Raw genomic sequence first — 19,868 nt, forward strand, 5'->3', positions numbered from 1 at the left:
GCAGAAAGGCATCTGGCCAGAATTCCCATGGTGCACATTCGTGGGTGTGATGGACATGCTCGCTCACTGGCCTTAAGCTTATACGTAACTAGACAGAAAGGGTCTGGCTTGATTTGTAATCAAATTCCTGCCCTTCAAGCATTTTGTTGCTTCTTGCATTGGCTTTGTTACTGACCTTGGGCAAATATGAGCCAATGCCAGATCAATAATAAAGGATACTGATCTCCTTTATTTACTGTGCCTGTGGGGGGTAGTTAGAATGTGGTTGGTGCTGTGGTATATTAATTTATTTTCTTTCTTTGCTGTTTAAAAAATTATAATTTTGAAGGTTAACTGTCAGCTCTAGTTTTATCCTAATTTGTGCTTCTCTTGGACAAAAGTCTTCATTCCTTCAAACTCAAAATGGAGGTTGGGGAAGTTTAGAAAAATTAGGTTCTGAATTCATCAGTCAGGGGCCAGTGAGAAAGGGAGAATCACTTCAAGGTGTGTGTGTGTGTGTGTGTGTGTGTGTGAGAGAGAGAGAGAGAGAGAGACAGACAGACAGACAGACAGCCTCACAGACAGAGATAGGGATTTGGCCTTATGCTATTCTGGAGCTGTTTAAGAAGTCTCAGTAAGGCTATTGTCTTTGCATCTAAAGCTGGAAGTTCCCAGGGAAGATGGGTGGGGGTAAAGAAGTGGAGAACAAGGACAAGCTAGAACCCACAGGCAGGAAGTGGAACCCAGAAAGGACTGAAACCCATGTTGGTTTCTCACTGCCTGTGACTGGATGGTGTACATGTCCTGCAGGAGCAGCTGGGATCCTCTGTCACCAAACTGCACATACACTTGGCCCAGGAGATGGAGGATTTAAAGAAGGTTCCAGAGGAAGGTGGACCTTTGAAGGCTTGACCGCTACCCCACACCAACAAGGTGAGCCAGCAGATGATGTGCATGAGTTGCAAAATGGCTGCCACTTCACCTCCACCTTCCAAATCTCACACAAGAATCTCTCTTGTAGCTCAAGCTAATTAGAAACATACAGGGAAGGGAATTCTGGGAAATCAGTTCTGCCTAGCCAAGTTGACACATTACAAAACCACCATGTGTCCTAAACAAAATAATAGTAAATTATTGTTTGGCAAAAATATTAGCTACCATCTTTTGAGCAGTGTTCCAGATACTTTATATAAGTTACTTCATTTCATCTCATAATAGTTCTATGGGAAAAGTATTCTGTTCCTATTTTACAGATGAGGAAACCAAGACTGACAAGTTGCAATGAGGATGTTGTTATGAACCATAGAACACTCAAGGCTCCTCTTTCCTGTAAGGTATTCAATCCATGCAGTTTGAATATGGGTTATCCAGTCTAGTCTTAGGCAAAAAGAAGAACATGTGAACCAGGCCTGACCAATCAGAGCACTTTATCCTCTTGGTCACAACATCTGGTCCACAAATGGGCATTGACAGTCTGAATCAACCAGAAACTTTCCTGAGACTTTTCTACTAGAAAAGCTATAATCTTTGTTTTTGATAGCTTGTCAAGTTAAGTCTGGAACTTGGCTCTCATAACCATCTTCCTTACCACGTAGAGCATGCTTATGCTCTATGAAGAAGGAGAAAAAGATCTCATTTGAGCCCCTATTGTATTCAACCATGCCTAAAGTTGGCTGTGCTCTTGAACCACCCTGGTTACATGAGCCTATAAATTCCCTGTTAATAATAAGCTAGTTTGGGTTGGGGTTTTATCAGTTGCCATAAAAAAAGACTAATAAACTAAACTGGTGACAAAATAGAATAATTGTAAGTGAGAGACTCTAAAATATAGATCCCTTTTATGTGGGGAGCAGACCCTTGGTTTCCCAGTACAGAAGCCAATACATTTTCAGTTTTGTTTTTTTTTTTTAGAAAACACTACTTGCAACCAAGACAGTGTGTCTAAAAAGATGATTAAATGACTGGTTGTGTTGCCCAGTAAGTATTAGAGCTCAAATATGGGACTGTCTGATTCCAAAGTCTAGGCATTTACCCTAGTCCTGGGCCAAAGATTGAATAGGCTGCTCAGAGGAAAACCTAGGTGAGCTTTTCTAATTCTCCTTGGAAACAAAAGAGACTATTGCGTGATGTGAAAGCGGCCAGACTTTGAGGTCAAGATCTAAGGTTGGGATGACAGCCACCATATGTGTGAAGGAACAAAACAAAAAATCCTAAAGGATTCACAGAGCAACCCTTATTTGTGTCTATCATTTAAGTACTCTATATACCAAACTTCAGCTGATCAAGACAAATTGATGATTAAGACAAAGTTTATTCTAGAAAAAGGACTCATGGATATGGACAAGGTAGTGTTTGCTGGGTGGGGGGAGGTATAAGGGGACTAAATGGTAATAGAAAAAATATGATAAAGATTATATATTTAAAAAAATAAAAAAATAAAAAGTATCCAAGGGTTTTTTTCAAGACAAAGTTCATTCTAGCTAATTCCCCAATATGAAATCCAGAATGTCAAATCGCTATGCTATTTTTAAATCTTTCCCAAATTTATCAATTTGACAGTCTCTTTTTATTCTTTTCCAGTGTCCAGTACCCTCACAATTAGGGGTTCTCTATGACTAACTTACACGCTTCCTGCTTTAGCTCTTCAAACAAGTGGGAGACATCTGGTCTTGACTCAACAGTTACCAAGGTTTTAAAACCTAGTCTGCCCTCACCTTTTTCCTTGAAGAGCTTAAGAAACTTAGTATTCATTGCACCTTACAAAGATTCTATTTTCCAGTGACTTTGGTGGTACTTGTCCAGACTCTTTCCAGGACTTCTCTATCTCTGCCGTAGTGGCATCTGATAGAACTTCCTGCAATGAGGGAAATATCCTATGTGTATGCTGTCCCCTACAGTAGCCACTAGCCACATGTGGCCATTGAGCACTCAATATGTGGCATGACTTAGGGACTGAATTCTAAATTTTGTGTATGCATAATTAATTTAAATTTAAAAAGTCACATGTATCTAACTCCCCCAATCATACATAGCACATACATGCTGTGGTCTTGTTTCTGGCCTCATGAATATTATTCTGGTTCTTTGAAGACCTGTTGACTTTCGTTCAGTCTGTGGTCTACCAGGACTCTCTACCCTAAATAACCTCTTTATTGTTTCCAGCTTCTATATGCATACTTTGGTCCTTTTTCATGTCTCTAAAGTTTGTATTTACCACTATGGAAATCCTATGTTATTTGTTTCTTATATTTTTTAGAATAGTTCATCTTTGACCAGAAAGGATAGTCATGTTGCAGCTGATGTAGCCATTGGAGGATTACAGAAGAATTCCCCAGAGAAGCGAGTGAGGGACAAAAGAAGAACAGTCACGAGTTTCCTGATTCATAATTTCTATTACATCAGGGGCTACCTATTGCTCAAAAATGGGGCAAAGATACTATTTACTTTCATGATCGCCTACTTCTTCCCCCTGAAAACCTGCTTGCCTCATCTTCCTGATTTCTGTGTGTGCTTTTTCACTTCAAGGTTTGGAAATGTTATGTTGAACTGACCTTTCTGATTCTCAGAGGGGGGAGATTACAAAATTTTAAAAATATTCATGAAATGTAAGTGGCTAGAAGGGTTCACTAGTGAATACATTTTCTATCACGGCTTTCTCCTCTCCATTGCCCCTTTTATTGTTTCATTGACCTTTTAACCTCGCATTATACAGAAAAGTGGCACGAGGCTTTTACGTAAAATGTGTTCTAAGATCCAAGAGATCAGGGAGTAGATCTTTGATTAATCCAGTGTATCCTTTTAACAGTTCTCACGCTCACAGTTAGTAAAATGCTAAAGCCTACTGAAAGTTGACTTTAGGAAATGCCAACAAAAGATGACTGGCTCTTTGCTCTCATTTTCCAGCACTGTTACCTTATATTTGTCTCCGTGTTCAGCATCTGCCCCAATCAGACGGTTCTCCTGGCAGCCCCAGCAATCCCTGTCTCTGACCCTTTGTGTAGAGCCAGGGCCTCTCTGGGCCACCTCAAGCAGACTGGCACAAAATTAACCTCACACAGTCAATGTTTCATTTTAAAAGCTGAACTTTTTTTTGTATTTCCATTTTGGTAAGCAGACCAGATGCTTTGCCAAATTTACCCTCAGCTAATTGTGGAGTTCAGTGTCCTTAAATGAGCCCTTGTTTGCTCAAAACCTGCTGATTTGCAAAAGAAATTGTTCCAGGAATGTGGGTCAGAGTGGACGCCCCTGTGGAAGCTGATTTGACCAGGAAAGAGCTGCTCAGGCCTGGCTGGGGTGCTGGGTGTGTGTGAATCTGCAGGAAGAGAGGACTCTCCAGGGCAGGATTTTCATTTTAATGATAAGGCTGCTGGAGGTGGGGGAGAGCTGGGGCCTGGAGACAGGGACAAAAATCAGTCTGGCTCTGATCCACCTTTGGAACCCCCTCAAGCTTTTCATCTTGAACAGGCTGTGGGGCAAGATTGAAATAAAATATTAATGCACAGCTGGAGGAAAATAATTTTAAAATCTTGTATTTGCTCAGCCTCTGTCCCTGGAGGCCCTCTGATGAGATATATATGAAGCAGGAATGATCTTCCAGCAAGACTAGGGTAAAGATGAAGTTGCTCAGTTACTCTACCCCCACCCCTCAGTCTGGAACCTAATGGCCAGAGGTGATGACCCAGGGGATTGGCCCAGGGCAGATCACAGTACTCTGGCCAGGCCAGATCCAACTCCTGCTACCAAGGAAATGAGCCAAGAACAACCTGGAAAGGATTGAAAGGGCAGGGGAGACCCAAATGAGGCAAAATAGATGTAGTTCCAGTGGAGGGACAACTATGGAGGGGAGGGATCTTCTGCCCATCTTGGTGACAGCTGGGGTGAGGGTGTTCCGCCTAACAGATGGGATGCATATTAATCTTTTGTCATTTTTAGCACACGTCCCTACTCAGGGTAACCTGGGGGCAGCTCCAGTCTAAGCTGTACCACTCCCTGGTTGGCTGTGTGCTCCTGCCAGCCCTTTCTCTTATTGGATGTGTTTTGCTGACCTGCAAGGCAGATACTAGGAGAGCACTCAAGGTATTTCACTCTGCTCTCATAATCCATCTAGAACTTGTTTCAGTTCTTAGAAGTTCAGTCATTTTAATAATTGCACTAGTTTCCTATGGCTAAGTAACATATCACTATGAATGTAGTGGCTTAAAACAGCACAAATAGATCTCACTGGGCTGAAATCAAAGTGTCAGCAGGGCTGTGTTCCCTGCTAGAGGCTCTAGGAGAGACTACTTTCTTACCTTTAGCATCTTCTAGAGGTGGCTGCATTCTTTGGCTTATGCCCCCTTCAATTCTTTTTTTTTAAAGATTTTATTTATTTATCTTTAGAGGAAGGGAAGGAGAGAAGGAAAGAACTATCATTGTATGGTTGCCTCTTGTGTGTCCCTTGTTGGGAACTGGCCTGCAACCCAGGCATGTACCCTGACTGGAAATCGAACCACAATTCTTTGGTTCGCAGGCCTGCACTCAATCTACTGAGCTACACCAGCCAGGGCTGAATGCCAGTTCCCCTCCCATTCTTAAAGCCAGCAAATGTCTTCTCACATCACAACCCTCTGACACTCACTCTTCTGCTCCCCTCTTCTACATTTAAAGCTGCTTCTGATTACATTGGGCTGCCTAGATAATCCAGGATAATCTTCCTCTTTTAAAATCAGCCAACTGGTAACCTTAATTCCATCTGCAAACTTAATTCCCCTTTGCTGTATAATCTAACTATTCACAGGGTAGAGGGATTCAGATGTGGGCCTTTTTGAGGAACTATTGTTCTGCTCACCTTAATAATAAATGCTCACCTTTCTTGGAGCCTTTTCACAGACCTCATTTGACCCTAAAAATACTTCTGAGGTAGGTGAGTGGGATGAGTGTCTTTTAATGGATAAAGAAGCTGAAGGAAATGTCAGAAAACCAAAATGAACCAACAAATCTTGTACAGATCTCACCCTGAGTTTACTTCAAAATAGAAGATGGAACATAATTAAGATCCAGGTCGCAGTTCAGTCCACTTCAAGACCGTAACTCGAGATCATAACGTGAGATGACAATGCATATGAAAGAGGAGGAATATGGGGACAGCATGGCCTTGCGTGGCCAGCTGTCACACCTGGATTCCAGTTTTGTGCTCACAGGAACTTGGCCTGGCAATGTCATTTTCTCTTCCCAAGTCTAGGATTCCCTGTTTTTAAAGCCACCCAAATGGCTTTGAAATTGACTGAGATACTAGTTTAACACAGATGGCTACTGTAGAAAGATGTTTATTAAAATGAATGCCATAGAAAGATGCTGAATGGAGAATAAAAACCATTGCCCTGGTACTGACCTGTTTGAATTTTCCATGAAGTAGAAATAGATTATTTGTAACAGGCAATCAATATCTAAACAAGCTTTTTATTGATAAAAAATGAGGTTTTTAAAAAGAATTAGAAACCCAGAGATATTTAGAGCAATCCTGAAAGCAACTAGTAAGGAGGAACTCTGACTACTGGTCCATGATTGCCGCCCAAATGCACCAGACTCAGTTTTACAGTTCTCCTAAAAACTAAACTCCCTTTGCTTTGTGACCAGGAAGCTTAGGAACTGAATCCTGAATTTAGGGAAATCAAGGAAGAAAGAAACAGAAAGTCCCCAACCCATTAAGAGGCTGGATTTAAAAGGTTTACCCAGAGCTCCTGCTGGCTGGCACTGTTTTATTCTGGGGGCGGAGGGGGCTGGTTTAGAGGGGGTTGAGTGGAATTAAAAGACTTTCCCAACCTTAGCACAATTCCTCTGCTCAGAGGCCAGATTTTAAAACAGCAAAACCAAACATACACAAACACACGCACACCCTCTTGTGGAGTTTGGCTATCTTTTAGTCAATAATACAGGGGCTTATACTTTAAGCCCGGGATTAAACTTGAAAACAAGGTATCTTCCATAATGGACACCTTTACCAGGTGACTAAAGTTGGCAGCATACATCACACATGCTCCCTGAGGCTTGAACATAGTAAATACATCCTTCAGTGGCCCCTTCATCTCAGAAAGCAATTATGGTAAAACACTCCTAGGGCGGGTTTGCCCGAAGGGCAAGTGATGACTTTGATTCATCTTCTAGCTCCAAAGCATGACTGTATCAAATAGTTAAAATGAAAAGGAAGGAATGTTTTCACTGGAGAGTCCCAACAGTTTCCAGCATATTTTCCATTTGCCTGACTGCGCTCTTGGCCCCAAATGGGGTAGAAGGTGGAGTTTTCTCTACTGAAATCATGAAAATCTCTTTATTGGCATGTGTGCATTCAGATCTGCTCTTGATATTGCGTATGTTATTAACTGCAACTGCATTTGCTGTGAGCAAATGTTTTTGTCTTTAGTGAGGATCACTGACTAGGGATTGCCTGCACCCCAAGATTGGAGCGATCATTTTCGTGAGGGGCTAGCTTATTGTATTTTTGTTGTATCTTTTCAGTCCTCAATCTATGTGTTTTGATTTGGGCTTGTTTGCAAAAGGAGGAAATATTTGGCTCATTCCATTTCATGCAGCGAAAGCAGAAGCTTACTGGGGGCTGTTTTTATAACCTAGAAGACAAGTTTTCAAAAGACATTTGGCAAGCTGTAGGTGTTATTAAGATTTTGTGTAATGGGAAGCCACACAGTGCCACACCAAGTGCACATGCGCCTGCCTTACCCGTAACTGTTTCAAAAGAAGTTTAAAAAGCAAAACAAAACAAAAACCCTCCATCAAAATGTTATTAGGTAAGCTTGTTGTTACATATGAGTTCCATAGCCTTTAAATCTATGAAATCCAGAATCCGTAAGTTCCTTTTGTTTCTCTAGGGCCAAATGTTGATTCCAAAAAATATTTAATTCTGATATTAAAAACTTTATAAATGCCAAGTTGTAAACACTGAGGAACTTCTGGCCATGTCTCATATTTTAAAGATTACAACTTAGAAACACTAAGTTTTAGATTCATAGGATTCAAAAAGTTAGGAGTTTGTAGAAAAAAATCTTAGTTTTTAATTTAATAACCAGACCCTTTACTAAGAGAAACAGAAAAGTATGTGGGCACCTTAACTGGCATGGACCCACCAATGAATCGTTCAAATTCCCTCTCTCCGAACCCTTTTCTGACCACCCCGTATGGATGATTATTTTTCTCCACTTGTCAGCATCTCTGTGAGCTCTCAGTTTGCACTTTATTAATTTGCATTTGCAGGAATTTTGCTTTATAAAATGTAGGTTTTGGTTTTATTCTAAGGGAAGAGGGAGAAGGAAGAGAGTGTGCATGTCAAGCTCTCTTCCCACTGCTTTAGGCTCGGACATGGCTCATGTTCTAGACCCCTTGACTGAAATGGGACAGATTCCCAGTCAGTGGGGCCTGGAGTTCCCCTCACCAAGCATTCCTTTATTACTCTCTCCTATGCCCCAAGTTTTCAAAGTTATGCAAGTCTTTTGAACAGTATCCTAGAGGCCCTGTGCCTTTCAAGCAGTAGGATCTCAATCTCTAGAACTGAATGGTGTGGTAAAGCTTTGGAATCAGACACACCTCAGTCTGAATCCCACTTCTGCCAATAGCAGGCTATGTGATCTTGGTTAATTTATTAGAGCTCTCTGATACTCAATTTTTGTCATTTGCAAAATGGAAAATGGTATTATTACCATACAATTATTATATTAATATACTATAATAACAATACAATTATTAAAATTTCTTGGAGGAGAAAATAAGATAGTGCATGAAAAGTACTTAGCTTTTCTGAAGGACCTATCTCAAAAGTGGTAATCCTTCAAATTAGTCTTGTATTATAGGGCTTCCCTATTTAGAAGAGATTAATCAAATACAAATCTCTTTTTCTGCTGGTCAACTCAGATCAACCCAAAATGACAGAGGTCAACACTTGGAGCAGGTGATATACTGACCAACAGGAAAAACTACAGATTTTTTAGTTTGCATGCTCATCATTTTTATAGGTAAATATATTCAATTAAAATAAAAACAATGAAAATAACTTGTTGATTCTTTTTTACTCCTTCTCTTGACCCTAGAGGTCTGAGGGTTCAAGGGTGAAAAATAGCATCATTGATTCTGCTTTGGCTTCTAGGCTGGACATATCTAAATCAACCCAAATACATCCTCAGAGCACGTGTTTGGGAAGAGGGAGCACCACGTGGTGGAAACACAAGGTCTTTAGAGCTCACCAGGCTTGGGTTTCCATCCTGTTTACTCCTGCGTAGCACTGGAAGAGTTCCTTAACTTTTCCCAAGTCTCAGTTTCAGCTTCTGTAAAACAGCAGTAATTACAGGAATTACTCATTTGATGATCAAGTGAGGTATTGATAAAGTCATAGTGCCACATTTGTCTATAGCACATGTTCAATTAAGTGGTAGCTGTTGCTCGTATTTGTTTTTGGAGTCCAGGCAAATTTAAAAGTTTACTCTCAGTGTAAGAGTAGTGATAGGTTTTAAAATTAGGATTATTTCGGGGCCCTGGCTGGCGTAGCTCAGTGGATTGAGCACAGGCCTGTGAACCAGAGGATCGCGCTTCAATTCCCAGTTAGGGCACATGCCTGGGTTGCAGGCCAGTTCCCTGCAGGCCAACTCCCAGTAGGGGACACACGAAAGGCAACCATACATTGATGTTTCTCTCCCTCTCTCCTTCCCCTCTAAAGATAAATCAATAAAATCTTTTAAAAAATAAAAATAAAATTAGGATTATTTTTTATGCCACAAATATTTAGATATGAGTAAATGTAGCATTTCTGCCTTTTAAGGGTTTAATTATTAAAGAAACTACTATATAAAAACAGGAGAGAGGAGTTCTGAGTTCTAACATGACTTGCTATTTCATTCATCTGTGCATTCAGTCAACATTATTAAATGCCTACAATGTGCCACGTGTGATGATGGGCACTGGGGACACATTGAATAAGACCTTGTCCTTATCATCAAGATGCTCATTGACTGTAGGGGAGACAGATATTCCAGCTTTGACCTCATCAAGCAAGATGTGTGTCCCACCCATTTCTGTTCATTATCCTTTATGGTTCACTTACCCTTCTACCTATTAGGGATCCTGTGGTTCATTCCTTCTGCCATTCTCTTGACAATACCTGAAAGTCACCATACTATTGCTTTTTCCACTGCATTTGCCCCAGTATACGCCTAACTTTGGATTAACTTAACCATCTACCTTGAGTCCAAGAGTACCCAGAAAGCTATAGAAAATGACCCAATGCTAGGTTAGAAACGCTATACACATCCATGGTGTCCACCCCCAGCTAAGCTTTCAATACCACTTAATAAGTCTTTGCCTGGCCTTGAGAACTCCTCGTACCATTCTCCTCATCCTAGGATCTGGTCTTGTCTACCCCTTCAGCCTCATCTGTCTTTTTTCTCTCAGCTTATCTTCATGCATTACACACACTGTTTGGGATTCCCTACACACATCATGAAATTTCTGGCCTCCCCACTTTTCTCATGGCATCTCCCTGCTCATGGGGAGAGGGAACCCTGTCAGCACAGATTCAAGTAGCCAGTTCATTGGCAGACACATTTCTGGAGTAGAGAGGAGTTATCATTAGTAGAGAGCATGAACATTCACTTTTTTTGATCCCATGATTTCCAAGTGACTATAATGATTTTAATTTGGCTTTTAAAATAAATTCTTGACAGGTACAAGAAGAATATCTACTGGCAATTGTATTTTGCATTATAAATTAGTAAATTTGCACTCTGTTTTCTGTATCAGTCTTTGAAGAGTTTAGTTACCATGGACATTTCTTTTGAATCTGTTTAGTTATGGATATACTAACAAAATCAAGTTTCTCTGTGGAAAAGCCCAGGACTAAAGTACTAGACCCACACAGAACAACACCAAAGTGACTAGCTGGCCTCGGAGACAATTTCTCTGTCTCACTTCCCTACAACAGCAGTGACTTCTACAGACTTCTACAACCCCCAGATCATCACTGCTTTACGAGAAAGGGGGGTTGGGACTGGGATATAACCTATTAGAGTGGACATGTCCCTAATGGATATGTATTAGCTTGTTCTAAACATCCTTGTAACAGTATCCCATTTCGTTCTATTGAAGCTTTGCTTTACAAGCAACCTTTGTGGTTGTAACTTGATCTCCCGAATGGGAGGGCAAGCCTATGCCTGTGCCCAGTGTGCAGGGTACTCAGACCATATATAGCTCCTGTTATACACAGTAAGTCCCTTATCAGTTTAGATGGAAGTCATCAAAATATCTGTCTAATTAAGCCTAAGAGTCAAGTTCCTGGGCCCAAAAGGAACACAGTGAGATTAAAGACTGAGAAGAAATTATGTGACCTGGAAATTTCAGAATATAAAATAATAAGAATATTTACCATTTATAAATGTTTATTTTGCTATGCTTATTTAATTCTTGCAAAAGCCCTATTAGCACCCATTTTAAAGATGAAGAAATTAAGGATTAGGTAAATTAAGGAACTTGGCCAAGCTGATAAATGGAACAAGTCTTTGGGCATAGGCCTATCTGCCTCAAAGGCCATTCTCTTTTCTCAGTCACTGTGCCATAGTGACTGCCCTTAACTAAGTCCATTAATTTATTTATTCTTCCCATATTTGCTCAGTACTTACAATGTGTTAAGCTTTGGAAATGCAAGGATACTTTCACGGAGACCCTACAATTAAATAACAGGAGTCTAATATACAAAAATACATCTAATAAATTCTTTTCAATGCTATCATAAAGTACGAGCAGCAGAGACGCAAAGAAAAGTATGTAAGAGTTACATACTTCTGGAAGCAGGTTGGGGGACAATGGGAAATTGTCATAGAGGATATGACGGTTTAGGCAGGCATTCAAAGGTAGGTAGAATTTCACCATGTGGATAAGACCACTTGTGGCAGAGAGACCAGTAAGAGGGAAAAACCCAGGAAGGCGCACTGGAGGAACTGCAGATGAAGGACTGCAGGGGCAGCAAAACAAGGCCAGACAGATGGGAGGAGGCCTCGGGTGTCACGCTAGAGTTCGGGTGTAAAGTTGCAGGAAATGGAGAATCTTGAGGAATGTTAAGGAGATGAGTGACATCATTGGGTCGATTTTATTTTGAGTATCTCAGTAAGTACAACTATGGGGATGGTAGTGTAAAGTTAGGTACCACATAGAATAGTACACATCAATTAACAGAGGTTTGTCCTCTCCTAAGACCACCCAGGTATTTTCCTTTGAAGAACAGCACACAATGAGCTCTTTAATTGTGTACTAGTGGACTGATTTTTTGAAAAGTGTATGTTAGATAATGAGTGTATGTGTGTGTGTGAAATGTATTTGTGCCTAGAATTTCAGCCTGTTATGCGATTCTTTTGTAATATGACTGTATTGTTTATCATATTGGCTCTCCCTCTTTGCTTTCTATCACTTTCAAATATGGCAATAATGTTTTCTAATTCTGTGTAAATGTAGACATAGCATTCATCCCTGTAGCATAAAGTCCAAACTCTTTATCGTAATATATTATATGAAAGACTGATATCTTGAAACCAGTCTTTCCAATTCATCTCAAGCCCTCCTCTACACGCCTCATATTTTATCACATCAAACTACACTTGGTTTTGTTCAGGCCTTACATTTTCAAATGTCTATACCTTTGCCCAGGTTGTTCAGCTGTCTGAAAGACTATCCTGCCCCCTAGACAGAACTCCTCACTTATCTTCATATTTTACATAACTCTATTAAAATATTATCATAAGACATTATGCTCGACCTTGGCTAGAGGTGCAGGGACTCAATTCTATTTATCTTTTGTCCTGGAGTATCAAAGCATAGTGGATGGCATACTGTCGGAGATAACGAAATCAGGTTTATTTTGCAGAACAAAATCTTAGCATACTGAAAATATAAAACATGAACATATCCTTTGCCGCTCTGCTTTGTAAGTGACTGAACAATCAACAGTTAGTGCTTTCCAGCCTTCCTTAGTAAAGGTTCACTAACCACAGGGAGCTCTAGTTTTTAGAACAGCAACAAACAAAAAAACGAACGAACCCCCCAAAACAAAAATACTTCTACTAGAGCTTTTTTTCTTTTCTTATTTTTTAGGAAAGCTATCAAAACAAAGTCCTAAACTTCCACAGTCTCTAGTGATCATTTTAGTACTTCTAGGCACCATCAAGTTAAGAATTTATAAAATAAATATTAAATTGCATATCAAACCTTTACATTTGAATTTTGAATATAAATATCAAATATTTGTCTCTTTTGTGCTACAATATTTAGGGTCTCCGATCTGTTTTCAATTGGAATATAAATAACTCAATCTGGAACTAAAAACATTTAAAGATGAATTGACAATTTTGCTTTCCTATCAGCTAAATATAGTGCTGTTAGAGTTCTGAAAAATTAAAAGACAAAATCATTCATGGTTTATTATTGTTTTTAAAAGTTTACATTTTTAATGAAGCTGAGTACTGAACACTTAGGTTTGCGGAACAATGATGGACAAATAGCTATATGTGTATCCTGATAGGTTAAAAAGGTCTTCCCACACAAGTGTTGTTGTGGAACATGTTTAGATGGAGACATAGAGAAGATAAATTTCAAGTGTCTTTGCTTTTTCATAAAATATGTATATGTTCCTGCTATCCTCTAGTATCTTGTTTTGAAGTGGTCTATACTTTTCTGACTTTGGTTAAAACGATCACACACTGATACCTAGACTCATTTTCAGAAAGACAAAAATCTGAATCTACGTTAGCACCAAGATAAATTTAAATGTTGCAATTGAACCTGTATTTAAACACATTTTTCTAGGGCCTGAATGTCTTTAAATGCTTAAACACTAGGCTGGAGACAGGGAGATTTTTAGAATGATTCTTACAATTAACTGTTAATTTTGTATTTTTCTTGACTTAAACTCCCCAATTAATATATATAACAAATTAATATGAATTGTACTTATAAAATGCAGCATTTAATGCTTCTGATAAACCTTTTCTAGAACTAAAACCTAACATTTTATATTGTAACAAATTTACAGAGTAAACTATTCTGCTTGTCTCATTGTTTTCTGCCTCCATGCCTATTTTGCTATGCAAAAGCTTTGTGTCAATTTACTTTTTGAGCCGTTTAAGACCAAACCAAATTATTCCTTCAGCACATTTTAAACAATCCCTTAAAGACCTCTTTTTCTTGGCTATGTTTCCAATCTTGGCTTATCACTATAATATTTCATGCTCCATGCTTCTGAAAAAATTCAATATTCAAGAACAAAGTAATCCAGAGCTTTACTTCATTTCAGTCTTTTTATGTCCCAGGGCTGTCCCAACTCAATGACCCAGTTTTTATTGTGTCACATCTCGCTGTCTGTTGCTGACTGTGACCAGCTTGCCTAATCCTTTTCCTGTCCCTTATCAGTTTTCCCTTAATTCAAAAATCTCTCTCTCTCTTTTTATTCTTTGTACTTCTCTTTTTGCAGCTTTTAGATTTTCTTTTCCCCCTCCTTGGGAGACTCAGTGTTCCTGTGGTAGCAACTCAGAAAAACAAAGATGAATGGGTAACTGAGGTCCATAAGTCTTTCTTTGTCAAAAATTTTATTATCGTATCTTCAGAATTGTGGGTGGTGAATGGCAGAATGTGGATATTATAATTTGGCAATATGCATCAAGGGTCCTTAAAAATGTCTATACTATACAATCTAGCAATTTCAGCAGCTTATTAGTTAAAAATAATCATCTAAGATATGGAAAAAGCCAAATGTACGAGATATTCATTATAATGTTGTATATAAAAGCATAAGAAAAAACAACACAAACACCCAACAACAGAAGAGAAGTTAAATGATTGTCTACTTGATGGACTATTGTGCAGTCATTTAATAAGATGACGGTTGTGTGACTATGTAGAAAGATGGGTAAATATTTATAATGTTCTCAGAAAAGCAGGGTATAAAATTATAGTGTCAATGATGATCATAGCTTTATTTTTAAAAAAGCATTTATGAATTGAAAATTGCAAGGCCACATGACATTTGCTAATAGTTGTTATTTTAGGGTGGTAGAACCAAATATGCTTTTTCTTTATTCTTAAAATCTTGGTTCAATTTCTTTTAAAATTTAAGTTTTTAAAAACCATTGTCTTAACTGATGCAAATTAAGAATGATTTAGGTAGGTTATGTCAAATAAAATTTATAAGACTATTTCAGCCCTGGCTGGTGTGGCTCAGTGGATTGAGTGCCAACGTGAGAACCAAAGGGTTGTCGGTTTCATTCCCAGTCAGGGCACACGCCTCGGTTGTGGGCCAGGTCCCCAGTAAGGAGCACTGAAGAGGCAACCACACCTTGATGTTTCTCTCCCTTTCTTTCTCCCTCCCCCTTCCTCTAAAACTAAATAAATAAAATCTAAAAAAAACCCCCCTCTTTCAGACAGAGCTCTATTTAAATGTAATAACCTAACAACTTGAGGGTGGGGGAGTGGGCAATAAGGCAGTCAGGTTGTCACTTTGTTTACCATTGTGTATAATCCCCCAAAGAATGAATTAAGAAAAACCTTTTGGGACTTCCGGCCAAGATGGAAGCATAGGTAGACACATTGTGCCTCCTCACACAACCAAAATTAAGGAGAACAAAAATTTAGAAACCAAAAATCCAACCAGAACTGACAGAAAATTGAACTGTATGGAAATCCGGCAACCACTCATCCAGACCGGTAAGAGGGGTGAAGTTGGTGGCCTGTGGAGAGGGGTGCGGCAGGAAAAAGTGGTGGTTGGTGGACCTAGGCACCCAAGTGGTGGTTGGCAGACCCCAAGCACACAGGCGGTGGCTAGCAGGCCCTGGGGGCACAGGTGGCTGCTGGCAGACAGCTGGCATAGGGGTGGGGGGGGCGCAATGAGCAGACCCAGTGAGGCGTGCAAGGTGGCTGGCTGACCACGGTCACACATTCACGTGCAGATAAAAGAAGCAAAAAGAGGGAGTGAGACAGACTGCGCAACCCAGGGCCCCAGTGCTGGGAAATAAGCCTAAAAGCACTGATTAAAAATACTTGTGGGGGTTGAGGTGCTGGTAGAGACTCCCAGCCTCACAGGAGAGTTTGCTGGAGAGATCCACAGGGTCCTAGAATGAACACAAGCCCACCCATCCAGGAGCCAGCATCAGAAGGGCCCAATTTGCTTGTGGGAAGTGGCAGAAGGGACTAAAATCCAAGAGAGAGAGGAGCTAATGCCATTGTTCCCTCTTGGACCGCTTCTCCACATACAGCGTCACAACACAGCAACTGGGTTGCTCTGACTGGTGAACACCTAAGTCTCCACCCCTCTCTACATAACAGGCATGACCAGACCAAAAAAAAAAAAAGGCTCAAACAGAAGAACTGATTAAAGCCCCAGAGCCAATACTTTTAGTGACCAAGCGATAGCCAACCTATCAGATGCACAGTTCAAAGCACTAGTGATCAGGATGCTCACAGAATTGCTTGATTTTGGTCGCAAAATAGATGGAAAAATGAAGGCTACACTAAGTGAAATGAAGGAAAATGCACAGGGAATCAATAGTGATGGAAAGAAAATGGACTTAAATCAATGGAGAGGACCAGAAGGAAGAAAGAAACAGCCAAACAGAAAAGAATGAAGAAACAAGAATTCAAAAAAATGAGGAGAGGCTTAGGAACCTCCAGAACATCTTTAAATGTTCCAACATCTGAATTATAGGGGTACCAGAAGGGGAAGAGGAAGATCCACAAGTGGAAAACTTATTTGAACAAATAATAAAGAACTCTCCCAATCTGGCAAAGGATATAGACTTCCAGGAAGTCCAGAAAGCTCAGAGAGTCCCAAAGAAGGTGGACCCAAGGAAGAACAGACCAAGGCATATCATAATTACATTACCCAAGATTAAAATGAAGGAGAGAATTCTAGAATTAGCAAGAGATAAGGAGACAGTCACTTGCAAAGGAGTTCCCATCAGACTGTCAGCAGATTTCTCAAAAGAGACCTTCCAGGCAAGAAGGGGCTGGAAAGAAGTATTCCAAGTCATGAAAGACAAGGACCTACATCCAAGATTGCTCTATTCAGCAAAGCTTTTATTTAGAATGGAAGGGCAGATAAAGTGCTTCTGAGATAAGGTCAAGTTCAAGGAGTTCATCATCACCAAGCCCTTATTATATGAAATGTTAAAGGGACTTATCTAAGAAAAGAAGATAAAAAATATGAACAGTGAAAAGATAGCAAACTCACAGTTATTAACAACCACACCTAAAACAAAAGCAAACTAAGCAAACAACTAGAACAGGAACAGAACCACAGAAATGGAGATCATATGGAGGGTTAGCAACAGGGGAGTGGGAGGAGGAGAGAGGGGGAAAAGGTACAGAGAATAAGTAGCATAAATGGTAGGTAGAAAATAGACAGGGGGGAGGGCAAGAATAGTATGGGAAATGTAGAAGCTAAAGAGCTTATGACACATGGACATGAACTAAAGAGGGGAAGGTGGGTGGGAGGGGATGTGCAGGGTGGAGGGAAATGAAGGGGGGGAAATGGGACAATTGTAATAGCATAATCAATAAAATATATTTTAAAGAAAAAGAAGTGCAAATAGGTAGTCACGGAATAGCCACGGGAATGTAAAGTACAGCATTGGAAATGGAGCAGCTAAAGAATTAATATGCATGACCCATGGACATGAACAATGATGGTGGGATTGCCTGAGGGAGTGGGGGTGCTGGGTGGAAGGGGGCCAAGGGGAAAAAATCAGGAAAACCGTTATAGTATAATCGATAAAATATTATTTTTTTAAAAAAGAAAAACCTTTTGCTACCTGTTTTAAATGTAAAATAAAATTAATTTTTGAAATTTTAATATGTTCTACTTAAGTTTATTTTACTGCCACAGACTATATCCAGGCCAGCTTGTTCTCTCTGAAGTTACTACATCAAATTCTTCCTCTAGTCCAACCCTTTGAATCCATTTTCCACAGTGTGTTCAGAGAAGTCTTTCTTAAACACAAACGGTTGTGATATTTCACTGTTGAAACCATTGAGGGATTCAGAGTATGAAATGCTTTAGTGTAGCTTACTAGCTCCTCCCAAGCTTTTCTACTTTATTCTGTGCCTTTTTCTCCTGCACCCTTCCCACTAGATTTATCAAACTATGTGAAACAGTACTCACACTCCCTATTATTCCTGTTTCTTACTACTGAAATTAATGCTTAATACCCACTCATTCTCTAAATCTCAAGTGTTACTTCATTTAGGAAGCCTTCTCAGATTCCTAATACTTTATTTATCCCTTCTCTGTAATCCTACAGTGCCCCCATCACACAGTGCTTTCACTAATTTGTTTATCTGCCTTTTCCAGAGACAGGAAACTTTTGTATGGTGTGGACTGGCAAGTTTCAGTGAGTGTGTATGTGTTTATTTACTTATATTAAATTTATTGGGGTGACCATGGCTAATAAGATCATACAGGTTTCAAGTGTACATTTTTATGATATATGATCTGCATATTGCATTTCATGCCCACCACTCAAAGTCACATCATCTTTCCTCACCATCTATTTGGCTCCCTTTACCCTCTACTATCCTCCCACCCCCTTCCTTCTGGTAACCACCACACTGTTGTCTGTGTCTATGAGTTTCAGTTTTATACCCCACATATGAGTGAAGTCATGTGGTTCTTAGCTTTTTCTGACTGGTTTATATTTCTTGGTATAATATTTTCAAGTTCTCAGGTTCTATCCATGTTGTCGCAAATGGCAGTATTTCATCTTTTCTTATGGCTGAGTACTGTTCCATTGTACCTATGTATCACATCAAGGGACGGTTTGGTTGTCTCCATGACTTGGCCACTGTGAATGATGCTGCAATGAACACAGGGGTGTATGTGTTGAACTGCACCTCTGTCCCTCTGTGCTCTGACCAGGAGAGGACTAGTGAATGCTAAGTGATGAAGAGGAAGGGTCAGTATGCTAATCCTCAACACTTATGAGCTGGGAACAAAGAGGGGAGATATGCTAGAAGCCGAGGACTGTTATCTGTCAGGTACTTATCAGGTAGGAACTCCTTCAGTGCACCTCGCTGATGAAGTCAGATGTTACTACTTGCCTTAATATCGTCTCACAAATATTTTACCTTCCACATGGGAACACATCCGTTTATGAATGCTCCACTATTCCTTGCACATACTAGGTAGGCATTCAAACATTTACTGATTAAAATCCGAGTTTAAAAATCATTCTGATTTACAGAAATGTACAACTATCCTGTCTGTGATGAGAAAGACTCTGGAAGAAAAAATGTGAAACACAAAATATTTGTAAAGTTCAACATCCTAACGAGAAATGTTCAGAACAGTGTTATGAGCACCTGGAGAGAGAGGTGTAATAGAATTAAGGATAAACAAACTTATTCAAATAAAATAAAAATAAGGACTACCTAAACCCCAAGTACGCTGACATGTAAATATCTTCTCTAGTTCAATTTTTCATATGCTTACATAGGGAACCAATAAAAAATAATGGTTCAGCTTAACAAAAAAATCATGGTTTTACTGTTTAGATGAAAAACAAATGACTGTCATTTTCTCAGTTGACTTTCTAGGTTTCTTTCCCACCCATATTACATCTGCATTGTAAGGGATATCATTATTTCAGCAAAAAAAAATTGGAGGATTTTAATAAATCAAATTTCATTTTCCAAAATGTTTAGTATTTAATATTTTTAAATTATGACTCTAATATTTTAGCTATTAATCTTTTAATCCTAAATTAAAGTTTACATGTGTCAGAGTCTCCACTATTTAAAACAAAACTCTGGACATAATTGTTAAATAAGCAAGTCTCAATCATCCTCCTAATTTATCTACTATGTAGATTTAGTGTCTTATT

At 39.5% G+C, this 19,868-nt stretch overlaps 1 long non-coding RNA gene across 1 annotated transcript in view; it reads left to right on the forward strand.

Annotated features, from left to right (window-relative positions):
* Positions 1 to 644: 644 nt before the first annotated feature.
* The window catches only part of LOC118988423 (uncharacterized), a 31,361-nt gene continuing 12,137 nt past the window's right edge, over positions 645 to 19,868 (forward strand). Inside the window, exon 1 of the long non-coding RNA XR_005066765.1 lies at positions 645 to 912. This is a non-coding gene — a long non-coding RNA (uncharacterized LOC118988423). The remainder of the gene's footprint in view (positions 913 to 19,868) is intronic.

The sequence above is a fragment of the Sturnira hondurensis genome, unplaced genomic scaffold, assembly GCF_014824575.4.
Source record: "Sturnira hondurensis isolate 20B ecotype Veracruz unplaced genomic scaffold, ASM1482457v3 Scaffold0006413, whole genome shotgun sequence".
NCBI lineage: Eukaryota > Metazoa > Chordata > Mammalia > Chiroptera > Phyllostomidae > Sturnira > Sturnira hondurensis.